At 31.2% G+C, this 21,161-nt stretch overlaps 1 protein-coding gene across 1 annotated transcript in view; it reads left to right on the top strand.

Annotated features, from left to right (window-relative positions):
- Window positions 1–20,362: 20,362 nt before the first annotated feature.
- The window catches only part of LOC143205295 (alpha-N-acetylgalactosaminidase), an 83,968-nt gene continuing 83,169 nt past the window's right edge, over window positions 20,363–21,161 (top strand). Inside the window, exon 1 of the mRNA XM_076418525.1 lies at window positions 20,363–20,501. The gene's annotated coding sequence lies outside the window, so the exon portion shown is untranslated. The remainder of the gene's footprint in view (window positions 20,502–21,161) is intronic.

The raw sequence follows: 21,161 nt of genomic DNA, 5'->3' as shown, positions 1-21,161 counted from the left end.
AATTACAACATAACTGGTATATATTGCGTTAACATTTCATCAATTCATTGATATTATTTGTTTAGACTCTCCCTAACGCTGTATAATTTTTTAGAGATTATCAACAAACACCAAAAATTATTAACGAAAACCTAGTCAGTTGCGTTTTCCAGGGAAATCCAAGTCATTCAACAATTAGAATGCTTATAATTAAAAAATAAATCAATAGATAATCAAAAACCTTACACAGCTAACTGGAAATAAATAAAATTTTGTATAGATAAAAATCATCATAAAATATGTACAGGTTAAAATTAGACTTTAAAATACAAACCGATTTCTTTAAGAAAATCAAACAATTTGGGCTGGTTTTGAGAGAAGAACACATCCCTCAATGAATTAAGTAAATCATAAATTTTTCTGACAGTGAATAAATTTCTGCATTCACCAAAACATGGGAGACTGATACTGGTTCCTTACAATTGGGACACAGAGGTCTCCCAGTTCGATTCATTAGGAAGGAATGTGTAAATTGGCAGTGACCGATCAGTAGACAGTTTAATTTGACTTGCAAATCTACATTCCCTAAAGAAGTAGCAGAGGAATAATATCGAATCTGACAACTAATTATATTATCTAATTGTACATTGTTATTGCCTTAAATATTATAAAAGAAAAAACTATAAATTAAAAAATTATTTGTCCAAAATATTCTAATAAATACAATATTTGAATTTACTCAAAATTATTACTCAAATACATGTTTTAATTTTGATTACGAAGCCTTTTCTTTTATATATATTTTATAGGTACTTAGTGGGATATTATCCATATTATATGTAGCCATGTACAATTTCTGCTCTTTGCCAATGCTATTTATTTTTTCTTTATCCACCAGAACAAAAAATACCTAATTATTATTTTTCTTATTACACATGTTCCGTATGTTTTGCCTAATTAATCAGTTTAAGCTGATTGCCATTTGGTGACAATATCTGAATGAGAATTTTCGCTATAATTGGTTCTGTACATTATTTCGCCTATAAATAAGAAAGTTTATAGATAACTTCCCACACAAACGAAATAAAATAGGTTTTTCTTGCCGTCAAATAACATTTAGATAAAATAATATAATATCAAAATCACAAACAAATATATAATAACTTTTGATTGCAATATTACTTGTATATGTATTTAGTATTTTTGGTGTTATACTGTCTGGTTCTTAAAAGCCTGAAGTTGATGGTGAAAATTATAATTATCCCAAAACCTGGAAAGTCACCAAACGAAATAAAAGCTTATAGACCTAAGGTTTTTAAAAAACTCCTGTTGAAAGGAATAAAGCCAATCATAGACAGAAAAAACCTAATACCAACACACCAGTTTGGCTTTATTAATAAATATTCAACAATTGGCCAGGTCCACAGAATAACAGATGTTATTGAAATAGCCTACGAAAGTAACAAAGTATATTCTTAGCTCAGCGATATTCTTAGATGTAGCACAAGCCTTCGATAAGGTTTGGCATGAAGGCCTTGTTCATGCAACAGAAAAATGCTACCAAAACAACACACCGAACTACTAAAATCGTACATTACAACCAGAATGTTTAGAGTCAAAAAAGAAGAAGCTTACTCTACAATAAAAAAAGCTAAAGCAGGTGTACCACAAGGAAGTGTACTGGGACCAACGCTTTACCTACTCTACACTTGTAATATACCACAAATGGAGAATATTACGATGGCTCCATTTCCTGATGATACTGCGATTATAGCTGTCGAAGACAATAGTGAAGAAGCCCCACGAAAATTACAACAGGCAAACTACAATATAAAAAATTGAACACAAGCTTGGAAAATAAGAATTAATGAAAGTAAATCTGTACGTGTGCAGTTCACCTATAAATAGACCGAACAAGCACCAATAACATTAAATAATACTATCATTCCAAATAGCACCAAAACTAAACATCTCGGAATGAATATTGATGCAGATCCGTTTGAAGAAAAATATAAAGAAGAAAATAAATGAACCGGAATTGAAATATAGAAAAATGTACTGGCAGTACTCAGGCAATGTAATCAGTACATAACAATTTGCTATTATATAAGCAAATACTTAAACCTATATTGACAAAAAGAGTTCAATTATGGGGATGTTCTGCAAAGAGTAACATAAATAAAATACAAATTTTTCAGAACAAAGTCATGAGAGGTATTGTGGGCGCACGCAAATATGGACAGATTACCTACATCGAGACCTTCAGATGCCCACAGTCAGCCAAGAAATCAAGAGAATTGCAAGAGGGCATACGGAAAGACTCCATTCTCATAAGAATATTGGAGTATTACAGCTTTTAGATACCACCAGAACATGACACAGACTCATCAAATCAAACCATCTGATCTTGTGTATTGTTGTGTAGTGAGGTGCATATAATAAAAAATACATCAGTGACATCTATAAACATTATTTCACCAGAGACTGAGATAGGGCCGATGGGTCCTCCTAGTTATATACCTAGATTTAAGTTATCATAAAGACAAATTGTAGGTTAGACGGAAACGACTAGTAACAATGTAATAATTAAATAATAAAAAAAAAGTTGAAGGCACCGATTGGTTTGTTTCAAGAGCATTTGCGGACAAATAGGTGTTATAAATTTCAGTTTTCAAACCTCCCAATTTATTTCCTTGAACAATATATGATATTTATACTTACTTCTTACTTCTCATTATTTTTGAAAATTCCAATATTTAACTTGTATCCATATTTTCCTTTTAGATATGTTAGGGGAAATGATCTATGAATATTTTAGAAAGATTTTAATGAAAGGTTTACAATTAAAATTACAATTAGGCAGGTGTGCCCAAAAGGTTAAACACAAAATCAGATGCAGGAACTTGTCTAGTCACGATGACAATGTGGAACATGCAAGGAGTGACTATTAAGGAGAAAAAAACGGAAGAAGAATTTGAACACATTAAGTTAGATATAGTACCTAAACTATTTACTGACACAAAAAATGTTTTTACACAAAAACTATTTGTTATAAAAAAACATCCCAAATTATTTTCAGCATCAAATGAATAAGAGGAAAAAAACAAACTAGATGTACCAAAATAGTATAATGTTTTATAAACGAATAATGAATCGCGTTTCTTGATGTAATCATCAACAAGGTTACCAAATTAAAGTGTTGAGAAATAAACCTTGAAGCAAACTAGAACGCTCAACCACTGAAGATCACGATTAAATTCGGTTTAAAATTTAATTATGTCCATTATGAAGAAATACATTCATCTATCGATTATCTGTAACAGTATTCAATCGTTTTGGAAACAGACAGCAGAGATGTTCAATGATGCAACATTCAACGAAATATTATTAATATTCATCTAATATTCTTTAATTAATATATATATATATATATATATATATATATATATATATATATATATATATATATATATATTAATTAATTAATTAACTAACTTAATCATTACTATCTATTTACACTTACAATTCTACAATGATAAAAAAATAGTATGATTTTATTGATATTTATTTTAAACACTAATCCTTTCCCCACCCACACTTCCAGCTACTAGCACCATACCTTACAGACAGACATTTTATTAGGAAACAGGGTGATGAATGTACTGAACTGCATCCAATATATTCATTATTTTATTTGAGAGCATATTTACTTTTAACATTTAGTTCTTGTTTCCTTCGATGGTGTGTTTACTTGTCAGGTCACCTTGGTATCACTGTATATTTTATTTCTTCTGCTGCCATATGTGTACCGATTCTTCGCAAAATTAATCTCTGAATTCTCTCTAATGCATTTACCATATCTACAAAACAAGCTTGTGTTCTTATTCTCTCCTCATATGATCTAACCTAATGCTTATGTTTAATTTTAAACAATTATAATCATATCTGTGCACACAAATCTTTCACGCCCTATAATACCATTTTCTACAGTTATGTTCAATTAACAGACACCTAACTCTCATTAATTTTTATTCTCTTTACACTTTTTTGTTAGTCTCTTACCAAGAATGCCACAATGAACAATTTTGAAATATTCAAGTTTCATCAAGATACACAAATTCAAATAGTTTATCTTCCTTGGCCTTATTTTAAGCCTTTAAATGTTCGATTATTTTTAAGGTAATGTCAGGAAGTTCCATTAAACCTCTCCGAGGGTTACCTTTACACCATTTAAACCCTATGCCCTGTAAGAGCGTATGGAAGGATATCTTACATCCCTCAAAAAGCTGCATGTCCCTAATTCTTTTATGTATACTTTCCAGAGAGACAATTTTCTCTAAAATAATTTTATTAAATTATATTTATATCGATAAAATAGTTTATGTTCTTATACATTTCGTATATTTGGTCTCGAATTGAGCCAATATCAAAATGGTCAAGATTCGTCATCTAACGTATTATTCTTCATTTTGTAAGCGATGTTATTCACAGTACCCACTCTAATATTTAGAGCGGTAGTAACACGCTAAAAAATATTTTCAATAAAAATGTAAGGACTCATATTATTTAACATCATCAATAATTACATCTCTAACGGAATTTACCGGTAAAAGGGGACCTCCATTATCTCGTTCCTTTTCGAAATAACCTATTAAAGCCGCAATGAATTTGTGAGCCTGAATATCTATTGTTTTCGGCATTTTCAAACAAAGTAATATGATATATTATGGAGCGACTTAAAATTTTTCAAAATAACCAAAGAGCTAAAATAATGTTTGCCGATTTATAACCTGTAGTAATTATAACTAATATTTTGAATAATTTAGCGTACATTTGACAACCGGACGGCGACAAGCTGTCAGACGTATACAAAATTCTGGAAAGCAATAGTAATCAGAGGTTTTAACTCTTACCTATAAATTATTTTGGCTCTATAATTAACTGTAATTTTTAAATATACTACAACGTTAAAATCAATTATATTTGAAAATATTTTTGTTCAATTATTTTATTTAGATTATAATTTTTTTTTGTATGTCAAAGCCAAACTGAAAGTCACACTTGATGCGGCAACATTGCAATGTTCGACGTCACAAATATCTATGACGCATTACTAATAAAACTTTGAATAGACTATATAGGTGACCTACCGACTTCATGAACCACTTGTATAGCAACATCTGCTGACGGCACAGCGATTTTATCATATTACGAGAATCCAATGTTAGCCATAATGAACCTCCAGCTTCATCTCAACAAAATCCATTTGTGGTTGGACAATGGAGTATCAAAGCGGATGAGACAAAGTCTACTCACGTGACGTGCACCCTTTGTAGAAGGTCTTATCACCGAGTAAATATTAATAATCATGAACTCCTGCAAGCTGAGAATATTAAATATCTGGAAGTACATGTGATTCGATGTTTAACTTGGTAAAAACATGTATTAATAAAGCGCAAACAACTTGTGTTTCAACTGTACCAGATGTATTGGTTTATAGGGCTAGAAAATCCTGTATAACCATCCTCCAGAGGTTCCAAAATAAAGTATCATTATCGACAGATAATACCATACAAGATTTAATCCAATATCAGAGCTGATCAGCTACAGGCAAGCTAATCTATTAAGTATTTAATATAGGGTTGCTTTCTCAGGAATGGGGTATAAGCTATTTCTTCAGAGTAGCGCAAATAGTACTCCAACGCTAGATTTGAGGTGACCACCGGAACCGACGGTCGATGGGAGACCGAGGTAAGTGCCTTTCTGAAGCTAAATAATAGTGATCGTTTCAATCTGGAGGCGATTGTTCTTACCAAACGTAGTTTATATGTCGAAAATCTTAGTTTAAGCCCATGTTTGCAGTAGGTCTAGTCTAGATAAACCCAAATCGATTATAAAAGAAATTTAAAAAAATTATATTATAATATTTTCAAATTATATCAACCTTCAAATATATATTAAACAATAATCTTACATGTATATTTAACCTTACTGATATGTAAAATAACACAAGGAAACGTATTTGACTGATAAAACGAAAGTGTGGAAAGCGGACAAACATATTTAAATAAAATAAGCAGATGCTAGACCATAAAGTAATCACAATTGAAAACATTTGACACTAAGTACCTAACGGAAGTAGACCGAAAGCGACATGCAAAATTATGTTTAATTGACAAAAATAACATTTTTGCTGAATCGTACATTTATTAGAAGTTTCAGTAAAATTTTGAATAATTTAAAATTTGAATTATAAAATTATTATGGGTACATGTACAAATACTTTTATAAGTAATATAATAATTGTTCTACAATATAGACCTCAATCGGCATGATGGTGTAGTGAAGCCGAATCGTAGACTCGCTGGCTTCATAACTAAAGAGCAGTGGGTTTGAATTAAGCGTCCCCAATAGATATTGGTACTTATTCATTTAATCTGAAGCAATCTGAAAGCTATGTCCATATGCATCTGCTGCAGATTTATTAAAATTAAACATCAACAAGTACAATTTTGAGCATTACATGGATGTATTTGGATGTATTTATACACTCATTAGCTCTTAAGTAATCTAAAAGCTATTTTCATATGCATCTGCTGCAGATTTATTAAAATTAAACATCAACAAGTACAATTTTGAGCATTCCATGAATGTCTTTGTACACTCATCAGCTCTTAAGTAATCTGAAAGCTATCTCCATATGCATTTGCTGCAGATTTATTAAAATGAAACATCAACAAGTACAATTTTGAGCATTCCATGAAGATCTTTGTACACTCATCAGCTCTTAAGCAATCTGAAAGCTATTTCCATATGCATCTGCTGCATATTTATTAAAATTGAACCTCAAGTACAATTTTGAGCATTACATGAATGTATTTATACACTCATTAGCTCTTAAGTAATCTGAAAGCTATCTCCATATGCATTTGCTGCAGATTTATTAAAATGAAACATCAACAAGTACAATTTTCAGCATTCCATGAAGGTCTTTGTTCATTCATCAGCTCATAAGCAATCTGAAAGCTACTTCCACATGCATCTGCTGCAGATTTATTACAATTAAACATCAACAAGTACAATTTTGACCATTCCATGAATATCTTTGTGCATTTATCAGCTCTTAAGCAATCTGAAAGCTATTTCCATATGCATATGGTGCAGATTTATTAAAATTAAATATCAACAAGTACAATTTTGAGCATTGCATGAAAATCTTTATACACTGAATTACTCAATAATACTAAAATAAATAATGCTATCTTAGAGGGAAATAACAGTTAGGTTACACTGTTTCATAATTATTTACGTTAATTCTTGGAATATTCATCAATAAATATTGCCAATCAAAATACATTCAAGTACCTAATCAATCAAATGATAATAATATGATGGGAAGTCCCCATAGTTAACAATAAAATAAAATAAAATTTCCTTAAATTTTCCATTAGTTATTTCTAATAAAATACAGACTGCCTTCCTTCTCCCTTCGATTATATCTTTGTGAAAATGCACTCTCCTTTCCATATGTATAATGTTCAATTATAATATCTGAAAGAGTTATGTTTTTCAACAGATGCAAAGTATAAGAACCTTTTAAGCAACAGTAAAACTAGTACTCACCAAATTCAGATATAAAGTCTGCAACGAAGCTTGCAAGAAGAGATTAATCGTCACTTAACGAAAATTCGCTTTTACTTTCTCACACAACTTCACAGTAATCCATTGGTAACACTATTGTTAGTCGGTAGAATGTAAAAAACAGCTGCATTGTGGAATGAAAGGTGTCAGCTCAACACGAAATTAAAAGCGGTCTGATGGGCAAATTAGCTAAGACTAAAAATGTTAAAAAGGGAAAGGAATTTCATCAACTATTACTTAAGATAGAAAATTCTTCGATGAGTTTTATAAATACATCACAAGAGAAAAAAATCAGTAGATCAAACTGTGAGATATAGCTGCTGAATTTTTCATTTTAATAGTTAGCTATACCCATTTGGAATTTTAATAAGATGTAATGAAGGACTAAGATTAGTGTTTGAGAGCGCCAGTAACTAAACTATTCACGAAGTTGACATACATAATAGTATCAACTACCAAATTTCATATTTTTAATTTAATGCTATTAAGATAACTAAGACAACTATTACATAACAGCTAATTTAGAACAACGAAAATGGAATAAAAAATCTGCCAAAAACTAAAGCAAGGCGTGTCTAATGTTCAGATTTTTTCTGTGCGATACATATTCAATGATTGCGACATAACCAAGATTTTCTATTGTGCATTGTTCAGTTTTCTCGTAAAAATTTAGAACGCAATGGTGGTTACTTAATTCGGTTAATGTATTTTTTTTTCGTCATCTCAATTCTGATATGGATCTTGATTTACTTTGCCAACACGGATTGCATTATAGAATTAAATCATTCATTGATGCTAACGTTAATTTTACTTAATATCTAACAAATATATAGTTAAATTTGTTTAGTTACATTCATCATAGCATCATATTAACTATTTATATATTTTAATGTATAAATGTTTGAAACGAACCAATATTTATTAAAACATATGTAAAAATAACTGCTGAATTATAAATATAGATATTCGTAAAATTAAGTTGCCTTAGCCTCTTATAATTATTAAGCATTCCTCAAAAAAACTTACTATTCAGAGCTGGAGCCAATAATAATCTCATCCGTTTATATTTCCAGAATGTTCCTTAAATAATTCTTTGAACGACTACATTAAATTTAGCATTCCACTCAACAGGTATGTTTACTCAGCGATTTCTCAGATCAATCAATGACGGATATTCGGAGATTTTATAAACGCTTTTAAGATCGAATTTGGAGATCTAAACTTAAAGATTTGAATAGTTTCCTGCGAAACTTGAGAACGAGTAAAAATTACAAATTACAGTAAAAAGCAAAGAGAGAAAATATTCAAAAATGGTATGAATCTATTCATAAATAGTATATATTCATCATATAGAACTTCCTCTCAAATACGAATAACCACTATCTCCTGAAATATAACTATTGCCACATATTGCTAAGAAAAGTTTTGCTAATGCTAAGAAGCTTCGAATACTATGCCAACGGACGAACCCAAACAACATCCAATATCCTATATTTTTCCTTTGTGGTTACACACATCCTAAAACAATCTATAATTTAAAAGCAATATTGTACAATAGTAAACATAAAAGCAAATATATGAAAAACCTTTTTATATGTATGTATAACTTTTTTCTCTCGTAACATCACGTTAGAAAAAGAGCTAGATGAAACTCGAAAACAAGGACCTCTATAGGTCGATAGTAAAATAGTAATTACTATTATATAGTAGATGTACGAACCATTTCCTATATAAATTGTGAGAGAGGAAAGGACTGAGATAATTGGTTGGAGCAGTTAATTTTATATGTGCTTATTTTGCGAGACGGATATGTACATATAATGTACCTTCAGGTACTAACTTTAAAAAAGAATTGGAAAAAAATAGTTACTGAATGTTATTAACAAGCAATTAATAATTTCATTTTGAACGAAATAGAATTACTTTTATATTTGAATGTTCTGTGGATGTGTTAAAAGGAATGGAATAATATCTCACAAGTGTTTTATCGTACTTTAATATGTTAATTGCTATTTAAATAATATATTATAATAAATATAGATAATATAAAAGAACTAGTATAACCAAAATAAGTAACTAAAAGTACACGACTAAAACAGTCGATAGTAAATAGTAACAAAAAAAATAACGACTGAAAACAGTGAACTGAAACAGTCACTGATAAAAGGTAGTAAAATCAGTAGAACCAAAAATAGCGACCGAAACAGTCGATAGTAAAAAGTAGTCAATTACTAAACAGTCGATAGTCGATTTCAGTCGATTGTTCCCAACACTAATTTTTTAGACAACAATATTCTTTTTAATAAATGTAAATGTAAACCAACAGTAGGAATGAACTGAATTTTAGAACTTTTTGTTTTTAGGTTGGTACTTGGCTAGAAATCTTATGAATGTGTCAGTGCTGTGTCAGTGTAGGAACTTTAAATATTAATAATTCTCAGGATAACGATGACTTCTATCATATTTATTTCAATCAGCACAATATCATAAAAAGCATCATTACTATTTTAATCCAAAGTGTTGTCGATTAAATTGTTTAAAATATATTCACTTCTTCGTCACTTATGGTACAGAAATGAAAACGTTGAACAGCATCAGAATTCAAGTAGCATCATTTAATAATAATGATAAACATAAATCATGCAGCTGGACAACAGCTGCGAGGCATTTACCGGCACACCACCACAACTAGACGTCCTTATAACCTCGTTGGTTTCGTAAGCATGTAGTTAGGCATCGAATAAAAGCGCTCTCGTTTATTTTATATCTGCCCACTGATGTGTTAATACAGATATTTTCTTCACCTTCAAGTATCCGAACGAAAACTGTTAATGTAACCTTTCGTATCTGGGTATCGATCTAGATTATTTCCTGGTTTAAATGATAATAATGTTGAGTTTAACCTGCGCATTGTTACAAGTTACTTTTATACAGTTGCACGTTCCATAGTTATATAAATACGTTCATTACAAGTCTGTTATAAAAACATGATTTTGTGGTTTGAAAAACATTTGAAATATATTCAGAATAGTAGAAAGTGAGTATCCGTAAAATAGGCATGATAAAAATTTACAAAAACTGTTCAATACAGAGTGTTTGCGACTATTAACTGTCATCGTACCTATAATTTCCCATTAGCTCTTCCTTTAATAAACATCGCTTTTGATACATCGTTTATTTGACAATTACCATTTTAACAATTTTTTAATTATTACTTTTAGTGGCTCATTCATCTGGCCAATACCTGAGGAACAAGGATTTCTTATATACATTATTATTATAACATCTTTATTAGATACGCTTAATATAATCTTAATTTACAATTAATTTATTACTACTTTTCCTATGTGCTTGGATTAATTAACAAGCAAGACCATTTGATTTCCAGGTCATCGTGCAGTTCTTCATTGGTTACATAGCGATAGGCATTGGTAATTAATCGAAGAACCTTGTTTTGACAGCGCTGTATGACTAACTGATTTGAATTTTTAGTGCAACCCCATATTTGCACCCCATAGGTCCAAATTGGCTTTATAATTGTATTATAGATAAACCTCTTTGATTTTAGATCAAGTTAAGAGTATCTTCCGACTAACCAGTATAGTTGTTTTATTTTGGTTCTAATGTGTTTTGCTTTTTGTCTAATGTGATGCTTCCAATTTAATCTACCGTCAAGATGGATTCCAAGGTATTTTGCTGATTCTGATTGAGGAATCGGGCATCCATTGAGTGATATAATCAGGTTTTTATTATTTCGCCTTAATGCAAAATTAACGTGGACAGATTTGGAGCCATTTAGTTGAATTTTCCAATCTTTTGTCCATTTGTAGATTTTGTTGACTGCCACTTGCACTTTTTCTATTGCCCTAGGCAGAGATTTATCTTTTGCCATAGTAACTGTGCCATCAGCAAAGATTCCAAGAAGTGTTTCTTTTGTTGTTGGAATGTCAACAGTGTAGAGCAGATACAGGAGAGGTCCTAAGACGCTACCTTGTGGAACTCCAGCCGAGATATTTTTAAATGTCGAGAACGCCATTTCGTGTGATACTCTAAATCATATATACTTGACATGTAAAAAATCAATTCATTAAGTGATATCCTCAATGTGTCCTATAACCAGACCGGATGATGTTAAACGTTTCAGTCGACGCACATTTATCTGATTGACGAGTACATTGGAGTGCACTCATACTCTTTTAAAACATTTAACACAACATTTTAAATTACACCCATTATAGATTCTAAAGGCATATTACCTTATATCACTTCATTGGAAATATAGTTCGAAGCATTGACAATGGTACTTAACATTTTGTTTTGAAATGATTGTATGATTTTGCTACTAGCAGTACCCCAGTTCGATTCTAAATAGGGTTAATTATAACTTAGGTCTTTGCCCGATAAACCAAACATTTCCAAGTTATACTTAAATATTTAACCCTAGCTTGGGGAAGTTGACAATTATTGATATTCACTGGTGGGCATGTTCCTCTTCCCAGAGAGAATGTTACATGGGTAGAGTTTGTTTGTTCATATGCTTTAATACGCCGTGTCTTCAGTCACAGTTGTATTTCATCAAGGTGTGTTTAGAGATGTTGAAGATTGAAGCTGTTGAACTAAAAATATAGATGGGCGAGACAATATATCTGAAGTGGAAGCAATATATCCTAGACCTAAAATATTATTAACTTTAATTGATATGGTTTCTATTAAATTTGTATCATTTGAGGGATGACCAATTCCAGAGCGGCTTCGAATCAGATTCGAAATCAATATGAAGATTCCTAATTTGGCATAAACTCAAAGAGATTTATTTACCAGTTGTATGAGGTACAAATATAGGTTTGCTCTAAGACATCAAACCAACTAATAAAAATAATATAATCATATTATTTGTTTGATTGAGATATCAATAATCAATAATTATCTTTTTTAAAACTTATAAAACATACCTACCCAGTCTAACTATAGTATTTAAAACTATAACAATCAATTACAGTTACGAATATAATATACTATAATTTACAGGAAGTCAACGTACGAAAAATGTCCACTAAATATTATATATATTATACTAACTGACGTAGTTTATTATTTTGGTGTAGACAATAGCAGGAAATTTGAAGTGAAAAAGGTAATTATATCATTATTATAAGCAATTAAGTCGCTACAAATTCATGGCAGATAAATAGTGATTGAATTATTAGTGCTAAAATGACAGGCCCAAGTTTCAGCAACTCTTACATGTCAGCTTTATGATGTAAGTTTTTATTTGTCTAGTGATGAAAACACACTTTTACTTTTCTTAAATAGTTTATCAATAAAATTATTAATAAAATAAATATGTTTGTATTTTAATCTAAAGGAAAGCATATAAAAGAATATATAAACACGTTTGTCACTACCATTTGAAAAAAGAAATTTATCATAGGTGTATTATCCAATTACTAGCCTACACCTGTAACAAAATTCATTGTTGGTATTTGTCCAGTTATTCATTTATTATATAAGAAAAAATATATATAAAATGGAAAACCTTACCCTAAAAAAATCGTTTCTTTCCTATAGTAATAAAATATTATTAAATAACAAAGACTAAAAGAATATATTGTTCACACATCAGTCAAATGACACATACTGCGAATTGAAGCTTATCAATGAGACTGCAACATATTCTGAGCGGTATATATATACAAATATATATATATATATATATATATATATATATATATATATATATATATATATGTTACGTTTAAACATAGCCAAACACTGCTTATAATCATCAACACGTTATTTGATATCATTACGAAGTTAGCTAACTCACAAAACTTCACTATTCGATCTTTCAAAATGATATTAACCGTTGAATTTTTTTGTATGTCAAAACCAAACTGAACTAAAACTAAGAGTTAATTCGGCAACATTGCAATATTTCGACGTCCTAAATATCCATGATGCATTGTTAAAATAACTTTGAATAGACTATAAATACCACGGCTATTTAAGCCAACGTAACAAAGCAATAACATAAAATGGGATTTTGATAATAATTTTTAAATAATACGATTTTTAGGCATAATCAATTAAAATGATTCATGCGATAAAGCTTTACGAAATGCACCCGAGACTTAAACCCACAATATGGCCCAAACAGATCTGCATACAGTTACACAACCATTGGCACATATTCTTGAGATCTGTTTTGTAAGAGTAATATTGGAACTTGAATGGCCACGCCCTCGATTTTTTTTGCATTCACGTTTCTGTGCTATGCAGACATATTGTTCACCTTCATCAGCAAAATTGTCTATTGTGCATATATATATATACAGTTACCGTCTTACTGATAATCTGACTTTTACCCTACTACAGAGATATTGTAAATCATTACGTTGCTAAATATAAATGTCTTAATACGTTATTGAGAAATGCTAAAATGCTAATACAAAGATTAAATATAAAATATGGCCTACAATTATTTATTATTCTTGCTCTTTTACTACCAAAAAGATAAAAATGACAATGTCAGAATTTATTTGGTCATTTTCGTTCTAAAAATTTCCATATTAATGATGAAGTTTGCCCTAGAAGATGGTCAAAATTAATTTGTAACATTGCTACGGAAGTAATTTGTAATACATGAAATGGTTTAGAAAACAAAAACTGTTAATTTCCTTTAAAAAACTGCTATATTTAATGAAAAGAAGAGGCGATACAAAGCGACACTAATAGTAAGCATTTTGCCAGTTTGCCATTAAAGATCTTTGAAATGGCACTGTTTCTCCCCACATTTCCATGGTGTCTCTCTACGGAATACATATCTCTGAAGTTTTGGTGCCTCGAAATTCCAATAGTATAAGGTTAAGAAACTAAGCTACTACAATTCGGTTTTAATAGCCGTTCACCCTGACCTCCAAGCCTCTGTCCTAAAACATGTTAATTTACAGCCACTTCAGTCCGCTTTTGGTGACTTTGCACCTTAAACTGTGATACATATGCTCGAAATCTACAGACTAGAGGTGTTTTTCAAAGATTGAATGTTTCTTACTTGCAATAGTTTTTGGCTAGGGATCCTTGAGCACCACCGTTTGAGATCTTACAGCTTCAGCTGCGGTTCTTGTATCCGAACTACACTTGACACTAAGAAACGCTTCGAGTAACTACGGAACGATTGCCAATTCAACATCGGCCTATCTTCTCTTGATAATTAATTTTTTCCGGTTAGTTGAAAGAATAATAAGAATAACTAAGTAAAATATGGAACTAAGTTATAATTTTCGAAAATGTGGAAACCAAAAACCATTAGCTTACTATAAAAAGCTATTTTATTTAATGGCCATACAAAACGACACTAAGGGTAAAAAATTGTGAATCGATAAAATGAATCAACGATTAGTGTTTCAAATATATGTGAATGAATTAAATTAAAAAAAAACGAGATAATAGATATTGATTTTTCCCCAACGCCTGAATTATTATTATTAATTAGCCTATTAACTAAAAAAATACTATTTTAACAACCTGGATGGTTTGTTTGGAACCTGTTAACTTAAGTTATTTGTTTTTAAATATATAATATTAACTAATAGGCACAATAACAGGTCAATTTAAAAGTACCCGGCCTGACACACAGATGGCGCCACAACAATTAAATCCATATATTTTTAGTTAGCTCTAACCCTCAAAAGACACGTGTATAAATTTGACAGCTGTCGGATCACAAACTGATGTGAATTATAGCATTTTGAGTGAAGGAACTTTTGTTCTTGTGAACAAATTGGATAAAATGGAATTTCGCGAGTTGATACAATATTGCTTTTTGAAAGGAAAAAATACAGTTTAAGCAAAAAATTGGCTTGATGCCGATTTTGTGGACAGTGCCCCAGGAAAATCAACCATCAAGGATTGGTATATAATCATAAGCTTACACGTGGTGAAATGAGCACCGAAGACGGTGAATGCAGTGGACGCCCAAAAGAGGTTGTTACTGACAAAAACATTTAAAAAATGCACAAAATGATTTTCATGACAGCAGACACTCTGAGGTATCAACTGAACGTGTACATCATATCATTCACGAATATTTGGGTACGAGAAAGCTCTGTGCAAAGTAGGTGCCGCGAGAGCTCGCTTTTGACCAAAAACAACGACGAGTTGATGATTCGGATCAGTGTTTGAAGATGATCAAGCATAATAAACCCTATTTTTTGCGTCGATATATGACAGTGATCCGAGTAGAGTGCACATGATGAACCCGCTCCAAAGTGTAGGAAAACGCAACAGTCGGCTGGCAAGGTTATGGTGTCTGTATTCTGGGATGCATATGGAATAATTTTCATTGACTACCTTGAAAAAGGAACGACCATAAACAGCGACTATTACATAGCGTTATTGGACCGTTTGAAGGACGAAATCGCTGAAAAACGGCCGCATTTGAAGAAAAAGAAAGTACCGCTTCACCAAGACAATGCACCGTGTCACAACTCAGTGAAAACCATGGCAAACATCCATGGATTGAGCTTCGAATTGTTTCCTCATCCACCGTATTCTCCAGAATTGTTCCCCAGCGACTATTTCCTGTTTTCAGATCTCAAAAGAATGCTCGTTAGGAAAAAATTTTCTTAGAATGAAGAGCTAATCGTACTACAAAAATGGTATCGAAAAATTGTCACTATAATCACCCTCGAAGGGAATTATGTTGAAGAAAAAAACTAATTTTACCAAAAAATTTGTTTTACTATGGTAGGACGGGGACTTTTCAATTGACTTGTTAAAAGAATAATATGTTGACAGAATAAAAATATATTAACTGATAACAGCATGGTCATCGTTATCCCTTGCAGCAAGTACGAGTATCTTACGGAATCAATTTTTCATTATATGTTGATGTTGAAATTGCATTAAGAGAAGATCAAGGTGAATGGTAGGCTTGGTAGCTTGCAGCGTTGATTACGATTTTGTTTAATTACAACTTTCTAAAACTAGACTATATATATATAGAATGATTCCGCTCGAGATGACTGTCGACCTTGGTAAACGGTTACCGATGCAGAAGTTGAACGAACTTCACTGCGAACCAAACCTTTCGCCACCCAATTATTTTGTTCAAATATCGAAAAGTTAGAATCCATTAGTTAATTACACGTTTTTACCATATTCAGAAAAAATTAAATCTTACTTTGGGGAAGTGCTTTGCGACGTTCAACATATTGAGGTCGCTACTTTTAACTTATTACTTGTTTTAATCGCTATGCTATAAGCCGCGACGACATCCGATTAGTTTAATTCGTCTCTATAGTCTATTCAAAGCTTTTTCAGTGATGCGTCATGAATATTTGTGACGTCGAAACATTGCAATGTTGCGGCATCAACTCCGAGTTTTAGTTCAGTTTGGCTTTGATATAAAAGAAAATTCTAATATAAATAAAATAATTGAACAAAAATGTTATCAAATATAATTTATTTTAACATTATAGTATATCTGAAAACTACAGTTAATTATATAGCCAGAATAATTATAAGTAAGAGTTAAAACCTCTTAACACTATCGCATTAAATAGTTTTACAGACGTCTGACGGTGGCCGGTTGTCAGATGTACCCAAAATTATTCAAAATATTAAATTTTAAATCCCTCCCTAATATATCATTTCGTTTGAAAATGCCGAAAACAATAGATATTCAGGGTCACAAATTGATTGCGGCTTTAATAAAATATTTCGAAAAGGAACGATGTAATAGAAGCCCCCTTTTGCCTATAATTTCCGTTAGAGAGGTAATTATTGATGATATTAAATAATGTAAGTCCATATAATTTTATTGAAAATGTTTTTAGCGAGTTGCTGCCGCGCTAAATATTACTGTGGGTACTGTGAATAACATCGATTACAAAATGATGAATAATACGTTAGATTCACCCAAGAAAACCCATCAACATACAAAGTGGTTGACGAATCTTGACCATCTTAATATTGGCTCTATTCGAGACTGAATATATGAAATCTATAAGAACAGTAAGTACACAAAGTATTTTATCGATATAAACATCATTTAATAAAATTGTTTTAGAGAAAATTGTCTTTCTGGAAAGTATACATAACAGAGTTAGGGACATGCAGCTTTTGGAGGGATGTAAGACATCCTTTCATACTCTCTTACAGGGCATAGAGTTTAAATGGTGTAAAGATAACCATCGGAGAGGTTTAATGGAACTTCCATACATTGCCTTAAAAAGAATTCAATTTTTAAAGGCATAAAATAAAACAAAGGAAGATAAACTATTTGAATTTATGTATCTTGATGAAACTTGAAAAAATATTTCAAAATGGTTCATTGTGGCACTCTTGGCAAGACAGTAAAAAAAAAGTGTAAAGACAACAAAAATTGATAGAAAAATCAAAAACTGTTTGGATATGTCGAAGGAAGCATTGTCAACCATAACACCTTCGGTTTGGATGAACTCGATAAGACATACAGAGGAATTAATTGATAAATAGTGGAACAGTTAACATGTTTTAGACAAATTAGAAATTAACAGTTTTGTGGTTGAATTAGACAGTAAGTCGGAAAGTGAAAGTGACTGAAGGAAACTTTCAGGATATGTGATAATGCTGTGCAATGTTGGAAATTCCTGAGACAGAGTGATGAGAGTGGAAACAACTAAAGGTATGCACATAATTAATTGAATATAACTGTAGAAAATATTTTATAGCGTAAACGATTTGTGTGCACAGATATGATTGTAATTGTTCAACATTAAACATGAGCTTTAGGTTAAAACGAACGATGAGAGAATGAATACCAAAAATAAACTGTTTTCATATCAATTGAAATTATATTGTAAAAGCTACAAATGATCAGTAGATAAAAAAAAACGCAATACTTTTTCCGAAGCCTGAAATATCCGCTAAATTTGCGTCAGATACACGAAAGCGAAAGAATATTATGAAGCAGACTTAAAATGTTTCGTGTCAAGGATAGCGTAGTTTTTTCGGATATAGTTATATTTTTATTGATTTGATCTTACTATAACAATTCTGTGAATTACGATGCGACTATGTAGCACGTTTAGCAATGATTTCATTTTACGTTAATATCGAGTTCCCGCTAGAAACTTGAGCAATAACATTTTGAAGTACGACAAGCACAGTAACACTTTAACTTCTGTGGCTAGAACTAAGTAAGACTTTGGCAACGTGTTTCATTTTATTTTATTTGATCGAGAACGTATTGTATACGGGGTGAAACTTCTTGGAAGACTCACTAACTAATTACTAACTTGTTTCTTATAAAAATCTTTCATGGGAATAGTGTATATATTTGTATGATTGAAAAATTTGTATTTTATTTATGTTATTCTTTGCAGAACATCCCCATAATTGAACTCGGTATGTCCATATAGGTTTCAGTATTTGCTTATATAATAACCGTTCCTTCTTTATATGTTCCTTCCAGTGAAGTTTTGCATCAAGATTCATTCCGAGATATTTAGCGTTGTTGCTATATGGAATGATAGTATTATTTAATGTTATTGGTGCTTATACGGCCTGTTTATAGGTGAACTGCACATTTTACAACGTACAGATTTACTTTCTTTAATTCTTATATTCCAAGCTTGTGTCCAATTATTTCTATTGTCACTTGCCTGTTGTAATTTTCGTGAGGATTCTTCACTATTGTCTCCGACAGCTATAATCGCAGTATCATCAGCAAATGTAGCCATCGTATTATTCTCCATTTGTGGTATATCACAACTGTAGAGTAGATAAAACATTGGTCCCAGTACACTTCCTTGTGGTACATCTGCTTTAGCTTCCTTTATAGTAGAGTAAGCTTCTTCTTGTTTGACTCTGATCATTCTTGTTGTAATGTACGATTTTAATAGTTCGGTGTGTTGTTTTGGTAATATTTTCTGTAGTTTATGAACAAGGCCTTCATGCCAGACCTAATCGAAAGTTTGTGCTACATCTAAGAATATAGCTGAGCATACTTTTTTACTTTCGCAGACCTGGTTAATTATTGAATGCTTGTTAATAAACCCAAACTGGTGTGTTGGGATTAGGTTTTTTCTCTCTATGATCGGTTTTATTCTTTTTAACAAGAATTTTTCAAAAACCTTAGGTCTATAGGCTTTTATTTCATTTGGTACTTCCCAGGTTTTGGGATCATTATAATTTTCGCCATCTTCCAATTGCCTGGGACATGCTTTAATCTAAATTCTGTATTGATCAAATTGGTTGAGTTTTATAATTCCCTTTCTTGGTAGCTATTGCAGTAATTCTCCTATTATTAAATCATATCCTGACGATTTCCTGGGTTTATTGCCAATTTAATAACTTTGGTTAGCTCTTTTGGCGTGACTAATTCAATCATAGGTCCTGTAGGTCCAGTGGGGATAAGCCGTCGTTGGTAAAAAGGAGACTTTTAAATATAGAAATAAAAAAGAATTTTAAATTAAAAATACGTGTGCAATGACCATGATTCGAAACCGCGTCCGTCTCGTCAGTACGAAGACCGTGTCATCCATCACCTTAACAACAGCCAATTCAAAAATATTTTGTTAAAAACTCGCCGCTTCCAGTAAGAGAAAAAAAAACGATAGCACGAATCAAACAAATAGTAATTAGGAGGAAATTACGGTTCTATCGATATGTTCGTTATCTTTTCAACAGAACCCGTACTCCCACACCGGCATAAAATGAAAATCAGCGCGCCAGGGTTCTCCTTTAGTCCTGCGGTATTCGCGCGCTAACGTTCGTTGCGGATGGACCTAGAAACGATCTCGCTCGAGTCAATATATCGTTTCACTTTTACCTTCATTCTAGTGTTGAACAAGTGATTGCAAACCGACAAAATAAACGGAGAATTATTTCTATTCAAGGTAAACATATAGTCAAAATTATATATTTTTTCGATAGTTAGGTACGATGTTTTCTCTAACGCGAAACAACTTTCTAATATAACATTATTCTTTTAAAAAGTACTATGTTTTTTTTAAATATAATTAATGAAGCTTTTTTCTAACTATCTTTATTATATACCGAAGCTTATTTAATACAGGAAATAATTATCAAAGCATCTGATATTTAGTTTTAAGAGGTTTAGGTCAACAGAACCATTTGTTACGCGGTACTTCTTGATTCGAATACTAATTCTTTGATGCATGCATTGATGAAACATTTAGGAAATGTTTGTATATGTCCATTAAATAGTTACTTATCATATATCAATACAAGATATCAGCAGAGAGGTAGCCGTTTTAAGTAATATATTTTTTGATAATTAAAAATCACAAAACATACTTCTTTATATAAAAAGTATATAATAATTATAGATTTATTGAGGAATATTACAAATAAATGATAATTTAAATTATTTAATTAGTATATTATAGAGTATACCCAGAGCTTTTCAAATTTATTTATCATCAATTATGATGAGAGATGTTCATTAATTATAGTAAACAAGAATATTATTAGATTGTATACATATATTTAACTAAATATTATTATAAATTTTCAAGGAAATTTTCAACTTTTAA

The sequence above is a fragment of the Rhynchophorus ferrugineus genome, unplaced genomic scaffold, assembly GCF_030347505.1.
Source record: "Rhynchophorus ferrugineus isolate W39M unplaced genomic scaffold, kcgeb_rfMv2 rfM11, whole genome shotgun sequence".
Classification (NCBI taxonomy): domain Eukaryota; kingdom Metazoa; phylum Arthropoda; class Insecta; order Coleoptera; family Curculionidae; genus Rhynchophorus; species Rhynchophorus ferrugineus.
This window is presented reverse-complemented; position numbering and strand designations above follow the sequence as displayed.